Source organism: Talpa occidentalis, unplaced genomic scaffold, assembly GCF_014898055.3.
Source record: "Talpa occidentalis isolate TD23 unplaced genomic scaffold, MPIMG_talOcc4v2.1 talOcc4.14, whole genome shotgun sequence".
In the NCBI taxonomy this organism is placed as follows: Eukaryota; Metazoa; Chordata; class Mammalia; order Eulipotyphla; family Talpidae; genus Talpa; species Talpa occidentalis.
In genome coordinates this window covers 72,532,885-72,544,900 of record NW_023601433.1, presented here as the reverse complement: position 1 = coordinate 72,544,900, position 12,016 = coordinate 72,532,885, and the positions used below count along the sequence as shown (strand labels likewise).

Genomic DNA, 12,016 nt, shown 5'->3' with positions numbered 1-12,016 from the left:
TTTAAATGTGAACTAGAAAAAATATATAAATAAATGGTTTGCACATCAAACTTCTAATTTCATGGACATTACTTTGCTTAGGGTAAGCCAAGTGAAAAAGCAAGCAATTTACATGCAGTTTAAGGAGGAAAAAAAGCAGCAGCTCATAATAGAAATGGGACTGTGGAAATAGCAAAAATGAGCCCACAGAATAAAGTCACAGTAAACCCTTCTCAGACCTTCTGGAAGGTCCCCAGTCCAGGCCCCAGCATCTCTGCAATCTTGAACTGCAGATTCTCTGTAGTCCCCAGTTTGCTGGGTCCTCTCTGCAACACCTCCCCTTGCCTCTCTGCCCCACGGCCGGCATGACTCGTCCCCCAGGGTCGCTCTGCTCTCCCCACGAACCCTGCACTAACAGCCTTGGAGAGACTATGGAATAGAGCTTCTATCGCAACTAGCTGGTCACATTAAATTTTTGGTTTCCAACTCCACATAAAAGGTGTTTATTTTATTCTATAGTTGATTAAATGTGCGAGATAGCATTAAGTCTAGGGAAGCAATGTACTCACAGACCTTAATTAAAAAATATGCTAACCATCACTTGAGCTAAAATATGCTAACCATCACTGGAGCCTTCAGTGATTCATAATCGTTTTGCTGCTAGAGGATGGGTCTTATTAAAAAAAACACAATATCTGCAAAGTACAATAAAGCAGCGGCGATAAAGCGAGGTACGCTTGTGTGCAGTAACTGGCCAAGCTTTCCACAGGCTTCCTGCTGCCGGGAGCTCGTTCAAGCACTTCATCTGCACCATCTCATCTTATCTTCAGATAAACCTTGTAAGCAATTCTCTTCTCACCCACTTCACAGATAAGCAAACTGATACCCAGAGGGGGAGAAACTTACAGAAGGCAAACACTGGGGTCCTATAAGGACACGAGCCTCTGAGGTTGGAAGGCAGAACCTCACCAGGGGCCCCCACCTGCCCATGTTCCCCCTAAAGGAGGGCAAGCTCCTGCAGGCACAGGCTCTTCGCTCCCTGCCCCCTCACCAGCCTCCCCCGCTGCCGCTCAGCACAGAGCTGGCACAGGTGAATGAAATGCCATTTACACAAATGAGTTTCCCACATGAGTCAACTGAGGCACAGAGGATTCAATGACTTTCCTAAGAAAACAGCAACTGCAATGAAGGCAGGACTGTCATAGGATGCAGAGATGATGACAACTGGAGGATTTAAGAAGGGGAAAAAAGAGAATCAGGACCATGAAGGCACTTGTCAGTGTGATGAAACTCATGAAACACACTTAACAAGCGATGTGTCAGAATTCCTTTGCATCCATTTTCTCAGTGGCTCCTCTCGACCACATAATGAGGTGGCCAGTGAGAATGTTCTTAACCCATTTTACAGAGGTGTAAACTGAGCCCAGAAAGGCTCCGCCCCCCCGGGCGGCTGTGCTCCTTCCCGGTGCCATGCGGCAGCGCCAGGCCCTGAGCGCCCCTGAATTGCTGAGGGATCTTTTGGCTCAGTGCTAATTTTGGTTTCAATTTAATTTGATAAAATGGCAGACAGGATGAGAAACCATGTCAGCTCCAGGGAGGACATAGAAAACCAATCTCTTTGACTTCCTAAAAGGGCAATTTAAAGCATAGAAATGTGAACAGTTCTCTTATTTCTTGCTCAGTTCTTCCTTATCTCCTTTCCTTGCTCCCTCCCTCCCTCCCTCCCCTTATCACCCAAGTATTTTACCAAGTGCTCTGTGTAGGCTCAGCCTGGCTTTGGCCCAGGCTGCCCAGGCCTGGCTGCTCTTTGCAATCCCAGGGGAGATGGAAGAACCCCCATGATGCCCAGGCTGCGCCCCACATGATTTCGATGCTCAGCCTCTCTGGGGGGTGAAGGCTGGCCGGAGCATCCAGGGCCCCAGAGTCATGGCCCTGGAGGTTTCAATGCGAACAGCCCCAGGCTCCACCCTTTCCTGCCTTTCTTTTTTCTCCTTCCCCTCTCATCCCCAAAGGGGAAGGGAAGATACTCCTGCGCCAGATACACCTTTCCTGGGGGATCACGCCCAGGAGGCACCGCTTCTCAGCTCCACCTCCAGAATGTGGCCGGCAAAGCTCTGGGGGCGTAGAGGACAAGACATGTCACACTGGCCCTGAGGACCAGGGAAAGCCCAACAGCTCCCGGCTGCTTCATCTTCGGAGATCAAGCCTCAGCCATTCTGGCTTTCCTGCTCCACCTTGAGAGGCAGTGCTAAGAGAATGGGCATTGGGGTCAATGTGCTGGTTTCTAGCTGGGTGACCTTGAGAAAGTGGCTTAGCCTCTCTGGGCCTCAGTGCCCTCGCGATTGTTGAGTGTTGGAAATGACAGAACGAGTGTCAGGAATTAGATTAAAAGTCCATTTTTAGTTTTAAAAAAATTTATAAAGAAGCACACGGCCTGCTAAGGGGTGTGGTGACCTGGAGTGAGGAGGTCTCAGTGACTGGAGCCCCCTGTGCTGCTTCTCTGCTCTGGGATAAGTCACTTTTTCAGCCAGAGCCACAGTTTCCTCAGATGAAAATCTCAGAATCCCTGAAGTACAGAAAAATGAATGAACAACAACTCTGGTCAAATTGTTACCAGAACCCGGCCATGTCAGCTGTGGGAGCAGGCAGCAGCAGTGGTGTTCTGTTACCTTTCTGCTCCACCACAAGTCAGTTGTGGCAGTTGCTCCTCAGAGCCCTTTTATGCAACCGTGTACTTCCTGGATCATGGAATGGACCAATCAGGTGTGAGTTATGAGCTGATTGGTGCTAAATGGGTCAATCAGCCACAGGATTGTAAAGTGGTCCAATCAGACGTGTGTGGGGGGGCACCTGAAACAGGATATAAGCCAGGGTCAGAGGGAGTGGAGAGCTGATGGTTCTAGCCTCAGAAGAAAAAAAAGATTCTTTTGCCTCAGAAGAATGAAGGGGAAGACTGTTCCTGCCTCTGAAAAAGAAGGACCAGAAGCTGAAAGAAAAAAAAAAGCTTTCAGCAGTCAGCCTCTGAGGGGGAAGAAGAGCTGAAGACCTGTGTCAGAGCCTGGGCTTCTGGCCCTGTCTCGACATTGCCTGAAAGGCGCACCAAAGGCCCAGGGCCTGGTGTCTCAAAGAGCTGTTAGCACTGGGTGTCTCCGACATTGCCTTAGGGGGACCAGTAGTGACCAGCACTACTGGCCAGAGCTATCCAGCACTCCTGGTTAGCGGTGGTGACCATCATTGACACTGTCTGGGTGAGACAGCCAGCCACTTGTGGATACAGTAAGTTCTATGATTCCCCTGTTTGTAAGATAAACCTGGAGACTGAGGACTCTTGCAATTGTGCCTGCAGGTGAGACCCCACAGACAGTGACCTGTCCTTTAATCGGGTACTGTCCTTTGATTGGCTGTAGCCCTCAGGACCCAATGTATAGGTGTTGTATTGCTACAGCCCTTGGTGTTGGCTTTTGGACTTTTGAGGCTTTTTGTTGGCTCTCTTGTTGTGAACCTGGGCAGGTGGGTGGCCTAATCTGGTATCCCATCCTTTAGCCTCCTCCTGCCCTGACTGCTCCTGTTTCAAAATCACTTCACATTTTCCTTCTATTCAGAAGGTAGGATCTCACATCTTCACTGTGGGGTCCCCCTGTCCCATGAAGGGATCAACTTGGGGATACAAGTATTCACGTAGAGGCTGGAAGTGCAGCCCGGGGTTCCCAGGCTCCAAGGCAACCACTGTCAGGTCTGTGGTCCTTCCTCAACTTGCCCATGTGGAGATGTACTTGGCCCTTCCTCTTTCTGATGTGAACCTCCCCACATTTATAAACTTAGTGGGTGGGACCCAAGGCCTTCTTCGTTTTAAGACTTCTAAGCCAGGGAGCTAGAACTAACTCGAGAGAGCATAACCAAAGAGTGGATTTGGATTTGGGGTGTGTGTGCTGTACGGAGTATATGTCCAAGTGGTGTGCGTGTGGTGTGTGGCATATATGTGTGTGGTATGTGTTGTTGGTGATGTATGTGACATATTCAGACACACACACACACACACAACTGCATGAAGAGGGAGGGGGCTGAGGGCTTTGTGTTGCTGGAGGAAGATGTGATGGTGGCTGACAGCTGCTGAATTTGTGTTTCCTGGCTTTCCATATCTCCATCCTGACTCCTCGTGAGGCCTCAGTGTGGCTCATCTGAGCTGCTAGAACCATCCTATAAACCCAGAGCGAGTCAGGGAGCGTGGGCCCTGTGTGGGGCTCTCCTTCAGGAAAAGAAACACTGCTTGGAAACTTGAGGGCCCACCAGAGCTCTCCTTGGGAGACAGCCCTGCAGCATCCAGGCTTCCTCAGCTGTGGCCACACAGGACCCAGGTCAGGCAGGTCCTCTGCCTCCTTCGCTGTTCCCTCACCCCTACTCTGTCCCCCTCCACCTTCTTGCCAGGGTGCTCTGTCTAACCCGCAAGTCTGCCCCGCTAGCACCTGTGTAAACCTCTCAGAGCATCAGGTTCCACTTCACTAGAAGTGGGAGGGGAGATGGGACATGGACTGGGTGGCAGATGGCTGAGTTGGAACCCGGGCACCCAATGTCCACCCAGCCAGTCATCACGCACCTCTGAACACTTGTGTCCCTTCTGAGGCCTGGGGCACGCCACTATGTGAACGCCTAGGTCGTCTTGAGAATTAACAAAGTCGACAGAGGTGCCGTGCTCTCAGCAGAGCCTGGCACACAGTGAGGGCTCCATTCCAGGAGTTTTCTTCAGGCCCCAGATAATCAATCTCAGACAATACCAGCTGCCCAGTGCACCCCCAATAAACACTTGCTGACAAGTAAGTGGGCGAGACAGCTGCATGTCAGGGGTTCATAAAACCAGCATTCGTGACTCCCTAAGGTGTCAGATGCAATTGTAGGCAAATACCTCATGCTCCTAGGTGTGTACCAGCCAGGCAATGACCCGACCTCCTGCCACATTGCTCCTGCCATCGCCATGGCTGGGAGGAGCGTGGCATTGGAACTGAAGAAGACTGGCATGTGTGGGGCAGGACCTGTCTTAGAACTTGCATTTCCAAGCTCCTCAGGATGAACTTTCTCCATTCCTCACTGCCACACCCCAACTCCAGGCGTGGGGCGGTCACCCTGAGTGTGAACATGTATGAGTGTGGTTGTGTAATGAAGCTCAGTTTGCGCACCCTCCATGGTACCATCATCATCATTATCAAATTATTGAGTGAGTGCAACAGATCAGACCCTTGCCAAGTGTTTTGTCCTTTCAGAAACTCTGAGAGGTGGGTACTATTATTATCCTTACTTTATTTTTTTTTATTATTATTATTTTTCATTATCCTTACTTTAAAGATCGGGAGCTAAGATTCAGAGAAGTGAAGTGACTTATCCAAGGTCACACAGCTAACACATAGAAGAGTTTGGACCTGAATCCAAAACTTCCCTCCACAAGCAAAGGCCTTTTCCTCTCCCTGAGAAAATCCAGGATCTTTATAGAGTGTGCCCCCATCAACCCTCCAACCCAACCACATGTTGAAAATATGGTGGAGAGAAGAACACACTTTCAGAGTCTCCCATATGCCAGGCATCAAGCCCTAGGGGCAAATATTGTCTCCTTCACTTCCTGGCTGTGGCAATTTAGGCAAGTGACTTCACCTCTCTGAGCCTCAGTTTCTCCTCTGTAGTAATAACTTTGTCTGCCCTATGGGGTCGCCGTACACAGTGATGTCAGTTAGAGCTTTGGACTGGAACCATGAGACCTCATTTCTAACCCCCATCATTCTTTATATGTGGTAGCTTGAGTGCACATTTAGTCTCCAAGTTCTGCCCTCTCTGGGTCCATACCCTTTGCCGTAGGGCTTGGAAGCATCCATACCCTTTGCAGTAGGACTTGGAAGCATCTACCTCCAGAGTGGAGTTGGCTTCCCCACCCCTGGAGTCTGGGCTAGGCCTAGCCAGGATGTGGCAGACATGATGCTGGGCCAACTCCTAGCGTAGGCTCTAGATTGCTTGAATGCTTCTGCCTCTCTCTCACAGCCCTGGCCAGTCACCACGGGCACAAGACCGAGCTCGCCGTTGGAGGATGCTAACATGTGGAGCAGAGATAAGCCATCCCAGAGTAGGCTGGCTGCAACTGTCTGACAGCCAGCCCATCCCTAATGTGTAAGACAGGTGAGCTGCCATCAGCGCAACCACCTGCCCAACCAGTAGCTGCCCACAGCTGTATGAGTTGACCCAGACCAGAAATTGATGTGTGAGCAATGGCTCAAGCTAGCTGTTTTATGCTGCTGATTTGGGGGTCATTTGTTATGCAGCAATAGCTGACTGACAGAGTGGTCTGGGGCCAGTCTCTTTCCACCTCTGAGACTCAGTGTCATTTTCTGCAACATAATGAAATCTGGGCTCTATGAACTAAGCTACTTCTTCTTGGAGTCCTCCAAACTTTTGGCTCTGGGGAAATCCTTTCTGCTGATGGCTTGAAAAGTCTGGGTCCAGCCAGTTTTATTTCTACTGTGTGCCATTTCTCCCATGATTTTTTGCTGGTGTCTGGAAATCTGTGCTTCTGGGGTCAAAGTCACCCTGGATTCTTGATCTCCCTTCTTGCCTGGCTCTCAAGCTGCATTTCTGTATCCAGAGCAACTATATCTCTGTTTGAGAGACTGAAGTGCCTCTGGACAAGGCACTTAATTTTTAGGGCTTGGAATTAACTTAGCACAGTGCAGGTTGGCAGCGACTAAAGAGAAATATTCTGCAGCTATCAATCATACAGTTACAGGATTTGTTATTAGGTCATTTTATTTTCTGGTTAGAGAACTGTGCTGGGGTCCATGAAGGGGGAGATGTGGGCCTGGGCCCAACAGTGGAGCCGGGGGAAGCAAGCTGCCCCTGGCATGACACATTTTTCCTTCCAGAGATATGTGCATATTCTCTGTGGGCACCAGGAAAGGGAGAACACCTCTCTGAAGCTCAATTTGTTCTTCTATCACATGGAGTTGGGGCTTCTCCCTGATGCAGCAGCTCACTGCCACTTATTATGTGGTCATGACCATGACTTTGGCCCCAGAGACTTGAGTTCAAGTCCTGACTTGGCATTTCCTTAGCTGTGTGACCTCAGGTGAAAGACTTTGGCCCTCAGCCTCAGTTTCCTTTTCTGTAAAATGGGAAGTCATGGTGATATCACATAGACTTCTTGGTGACAGTTAAATGGCTCTTGGTAAGAGTTAAATGGGTGAAACACTTAGTGATTGGCAAATAGTAAGTGCTCAATAATAGATGCTGTGATGATTTCTATGATGATCTTCAAGGAAATGATGCATGCCAATACTTTACACAAAATAGGGCATGTCATTGGGGGTGGAAATAGTGTTATCTGTGCTAATTTGTCTATTTTATGTCAATCTTAATGTTCACTAAGAACTTAAGTGTTAATCAACTTACACATTTACAAGCGCCCTCTTATTCAGTGGATATTTATTGAGCACGTACTGTGTGCCAGGCATGGGGGCTAAAGAACAAAATATACCTTTATGAGGCAGGGATCACCTGCCAGTGAGCAGCAGAGTCAGACAGATGGAGGTTGTGTTTCTGGTCCTTACACTTATTTGCTGTGTGATGCTAGGCAGCTTACCTCTCTTTTCTGGGCACCTTCCAGAGATTCCATTCTATTATGCTTTCACTGATAATTCCTTCCTACTTTTATCTTCCTTTCTGTGCTCTATTTTGAGCAAGTGTGAGAAAAAGATTTCAGAAATCCTTCAAATTCCAAAGGCTCCTGCTCAGTAGTGATAGGTGCAGATTCCTGATGGAGCAGGGAGCACACATGGGTTTGGGGCCAGGCACGTGGGGCATGAAGGAGCTTTAGTATTGGGGCCCTGACTCATTTTAAGATCATGCACGCCCCACTTCCAGCACCAACAATGCAGGCCAGACGTTGCCTAATTAAGGCTGCAATTCAGGATGTCCGTTTCTCCTGCTGCTGTTCTTCCCTCACATGGGCCCTCCCAGAATGCCCTCCACCACTCCAGCCCAGCCAGCTCACACTCTGCAAGATTCTGTTTGAATGTCACCGTCTCTGGATATTTCCACAAGTAGCAGAGATAGACCCAGCTCGCTGCTCTCTTCCTCCTGTTCCCCTCAGTCACAGTACTTTACCTGCCTCTTGCCAGGTCCTCTGACTGCAGCCCTACTCTCCTTCCTGAACTCTGAGCTCCTGGAGGCCTCCCTGCCTCACCACTGAGACACACAGCTGGTCCCCAAAGAGCCACCCAAATCACCGAGAGAGGAGGCTGCAGTGTGAGTGCAACCCCTATTTCAGATCTTCGCTAATTGTGTGACATGAGGAGTCACTATACCTCCCTGCACGGTCATTTCCAGATCTACAAAGCACTGATGATCACCTCTGCCTTATAAAGATTCCTGGTAATTGCAGTCTCTGTTTCTGAAGCACCAACTATGTGCCAGACCCCATGCCATGCACTTTGCATACATTATCTCTAATTTGGGTAATTACGCCTCTGCAATGATTTATATTCACACTAGCTCTAATTTATGTCATTATTATCTCTCCATAATGTTTGTCATTGCTCACAAATATAAACTACACAGCTCAGGGTCCAGCGCATAGTGGGTCCTTAATAAATCAGGAATAGTTAGAACTGTTGCCTTAAGTACCTATGGCAGCAATAGCCAGGCCTCAGTTGGTGAGTAGGGAAGGTCCCCTCTCCCCTGGCACATATAGCTTGTATCCTCATGACTCAGCAAACATTGGCCAGCACCTACTATGGGCCACCTACCCAGCTCAGTTTGCAGCACAAACGCCTTCCCCCTCGCCAATGTGATAAATAAGAATTGCAAACACTTAGGCGGTGCTGAGGGGCCCTGAGGACGGAATTATTTTTACTATCAAACCCAAATTGGTTTACTAAAACTGTCAGTGGAAACCAAGCAAGATAAATTAAACTCAGCAGCTCTTGGGCCTCATGTAACCCTCGCTGGTGAGATGCTATTTTCATTCCCTCTGTGGGAGGAAGGAGGTGCCAAGCCCAGACGCCCCTCTGCCAAGTGAGGGCCAGAAGAGATTGCCAGAGGGAGCCTTGGGCTGGTGACCAGAGGACTAGGCTTCCTTCTGCAAAGCTTTAATCCCGTTAAATGCCTAAAACCCTCCCCTTACTGCCCAATCAGGGCACATCCCGACTCCCCTCCCCAATGCAGTCCTCAGGGCCCTGGTTACATCTACTGCCACATGGCAGGACTTCTTCACGGATGTGGCTCCCCCTGGATACCTGAGCTCCAGGAACACAGGACTCCTCCAGCCCCTTCCCAGTGCTGGAGAGGATCCCAGCCCTGCAGGATGCAATCCCAGCTCTGCTAGCTCCCTGCCATGTGAGCGGTAACTCTTCTACCTCTCCAACCTCAGTTTACTCATCTGTGAAATGGAACTAGTAATGGATTGCACTGCATGTGCCTGCTGTGAAGGTTCCTGGGACGTGAATGCCTGGGCTGCACTAAGTGTTCAGTAAACATTCAACATTCTGGACAATTCAGAAGAGCGTCCTGACTTCCTATTTCTGGGTCTTAGCATAGGCTGTTCCCCTGGGTGGAACACTGTTCCTCTCCATCTTTGCCTCTCTTCTCTCTTTCAGGTTTCAGCAGAGGTTAGGACTTCTCTTCTTTGGCACTAATGACATTTTGAGTGAGCTAATTCCTAATTCTTTATGGTGATGGCAGGGGCTGTCCTGGCCACTGCAGGGTGTTTGGCAGCACGACTGTCCTCTCAAGTGATCACCAGAAGTGCCTCCAGACATTGCCAAGTGTCCCTGAGAATAAAATTGAGAACCACTGACTTACATACTATTTTCTCGGGAAAGCTTTTCCTCCGTGTACTCTACCAGGCTCAGGTGAGCTCCCACACCCAGGGCCCCTGCGTTGCCTCTTGCTTCTGCTAGGTCAGCTGATGATGAGGGCTCCCAGGGCAGGGCTGCATATGTCTTGCTCACTGCCAGAACCCAGCCAGAACGCCTTCTTCACAGTGGGGACGCAATAAATGTTTGTGGAATGGAGTTGAACTCACTCAAAGACAAAAATCACAGTCTTTGCAATCTGTCCATGAGAACTGAAACTGGATGGAATTGATTTTGATGTCATTTCAAGTCCTACAGGCCTGGGATGCTGCTGCCTGCTTGCTGCGTGGAGGGACTGGAGGCCTCCCTGGGGCACAGTCCCCTTCTCCTGGCCCCAGCTTGTGGCCTGCATGTGATCCCACCACCACCTTCATCTTGGCTGGCATCTGGTGCCCAGAGGACCTAGAAAATCAATAGGGCCCCTCACATCCCACCCCACTTGATCCCTAAACTCTACCAGTGGATCTGAGCATCATTAGGGGTGTGTGTGGGGGTATCTGAACCCTAGATTCTTTTGTCTGTGATGGCGAAAATTCAATGAAATTAAGAGCTGTTGTTGTTGTTTTTTTTTTTTAGAAGATAAACCAAAAAAGAGGAACCCAGAGGCTTCCCTGGACCCTTTCCTTCTGGGACCCCTACCCTGTTTCCATGCTCTACTCAGTTAAACTGCCTCAGTCCCGCTTGAGTAAGCTCCGTCTCTTATTTCCAGGATTTGCCTACGCTGTTCTCACTGTCTGGTCCACCCTTCCTTTCCCCTTGCCATCTCTTTCATTCCAGCTCAGAAGCTACTTTTCCTGGAGGCTCCTGTTGACCTCAGTCAGGCCCCTCAGCTCCCTGCCCTGCACCTTCACTCTGATCACACTGCGTGTGGATTTCCGTCACCTCACCCACTAAACAGTGAGGGCAGAGCCTGTTCCACTTTTTCACAGTTGTACCTCCAGTACTTGCTTTTGCACATAGTAGGTACAAAGTTGTCTTCTTGCCAGAATTTAGAGAGACCGTCCAATCCACTCCTTTCCAATATGAACTGGACTGCTGCAGGGACAGCTCTCCGAAATTTTCCAGTTCCTAAAACGGAGCTGACTTAATAGTTGACACTCAAAGCATGTCCTGAAAGAATAAGCATTTTATTGCAGACGCTAGATGACGGCGAGATGAGAACGGGAGGAAGGGGGTCGGTTCTCATTGAGCAGTGAGCGGATGAGTGAGCGAGGCACAGGCCAGGAACACTTCAAACTTGCCTCCAGCAGCACAAAACACTGACTTCTAAGACCCTCCTGACACGAGTACACAGCCCTAGGAGAGAAGCCCCAAGTCGCCCCACTGGGAAGTAGAGCAGGTAGATTCTGGCCTAGGCCGACCTGGCCCCGAGTTCCCAAGTGGTAACTGACCAAGGACTGCAAATCTCTAACTAAACTGGAACAGGAGGTCCTGGGACAGCTGGGCACACTGCACTCACAGCTTCAAAAGACAGTCACTCATTATTTGCAAATAACACTCTTCTTCTCTAGGAAGAATTCTGGGCCCAGCCAGGCAGCTCCTGAGCCATGCTTCTCAGCCTACTGTGGAAACTCTCGAGGCTTGAGGGGAGAGCTGATCCCCAGAGACCAGAGAGACTTTCCAGAAGTTGGCATCCCCACTCCCACTGTCCCTGTCCCTGGGTCTGTCAGCTACTCCTTTTCTTCTGCTTCTCGAGACACCATCTGGCTCTGTCCCCTTCTCTCAATCCCTGAGGAGTTGTGGGGTAAGGAGAGGTTTGATGGAGAACCTATTAGGTACCCGCACTGAGGACAGACAACACAGCCACGCAGGCGGGCAAGTCCCCTCACAACAGCATTTCTTCATTGAGCTCTCACTTCCTGAGAACCTGCTAGGTATCTAGCTCTGTGTTATCCCTTGGTTCAGGGAGACCTCAGACCAGACTTGACTGCAAGGACCTTCTGGCTTAGTTGAGTGAGCTAGGAAAATAAACCACCGTAGTTCAGTGAGCACAAGTTATACTGCTCTCCTCCTGCTGGCCACACGGACCCTTCAGTGCTTTGAAAATGATGTGCTTGTTCTTGCCACAGGGGCTTTGCATATTCTGTTCCTTTTTGATGCATTCATTCCAGCTTATCACTTCATCCCAAGCTTTAGTATCAGATCCTTAGGGA

At 49.6% G+C, this 12,016-nt stretch overlaps 1 protein-coding gene across 1 annotated transcript in view; it reads right to left on the bottom strand.

Moving 5' to 3' along the window:
- The window catches only part of SEZ6L (seizure related 6 homolog like), a 66,000-nt gene that overhangs the window by 35,719 nt on the left and 18,265 nt on the right, over positions 1 to 12,016 (bottom strand). The window lies entirely within an intron of this gene.